Here is an 817-nt window from a genome sequence, read left to right as displayed (position 1 = left end):
GCTGAATTTTATCGCGGACCCACCATTTTAATTTTTGTAATGTATTTTGTGATTTTATCTAATAAGTCAAATAAAAAAACTAATCTTATATTTTTTCTCTTTTTTTCGTTATCTTCCATTTTTAAATTTTTTAGTTTTCTTTTTATCAAATAAAAAATGATAAAATAAAAAAAAAATTTAAAAAAAATTACGATAATATCTCAATATAATACATTAAATTTTTAATTTCTGAATTGTTATGTAGTTTATTTTATCGAAAAAAATATATTTCAAGCGTTATAAATAAAGTTATATAAATATATTTAAAAAAAATAAAAATCATAGAATTCAATTGTTTAATCTAAATATTTTTAGACAATATTGATTATTAAATTTTTTTAAAAAATATATATATATATATATTAATATTATTTCGTTTTGTTGTCTCCGGTAAAAAAAAAATTTCTGAGTATACCAAATGGTTGAGAATACACGATTACAAAAAAAACGTTTGAATCCATGACGATAATTATATTTTATAGTTTTTTGTAATGCTACAAAATAATATTGTTTACATTTTGTGGGTTCGAAACCCAGATATAGAAACTCGCATTGAGCCGGTGAGCTTTACGAGGTTGGTTTACCTGCTCTGTATGGTTTGCCGACTATTACGAAGGGTCGGGTGTTTACTGTTCGCGATACCGATTGTCCGGCCTGAGGGCTGTGGGGCGGTCGGGGTCCAGCACGAAGAGGTGTATGACAGGTTCCCACCGTTATAAAATATATATATATATATATATAAATATGACTCAAGGTTAGTCTCGGGGCAGTCAGATCG

The sequence above is a fragment of the Tarenaya hassleriana genome, unplaced genomic scaffold (genome assembly GCF_000463585.1).
Source record: "Tarenaya hassleriana unplaced genomic scaffold, ASM46358v1 Cleome41, whole genome shotgun sequence".
In the NCBI taxonomy this organism is placed as follows: domain Eukaryota; kingdom Viridiplantae; phylum Streptophyta; class Magnoliopsida; order Brassicales; family Cleomaceae; genus Tarenaya; species Tarenaya hassleriana.
This window is presented reverse-complemented; position numbering follows the sequence as displayed.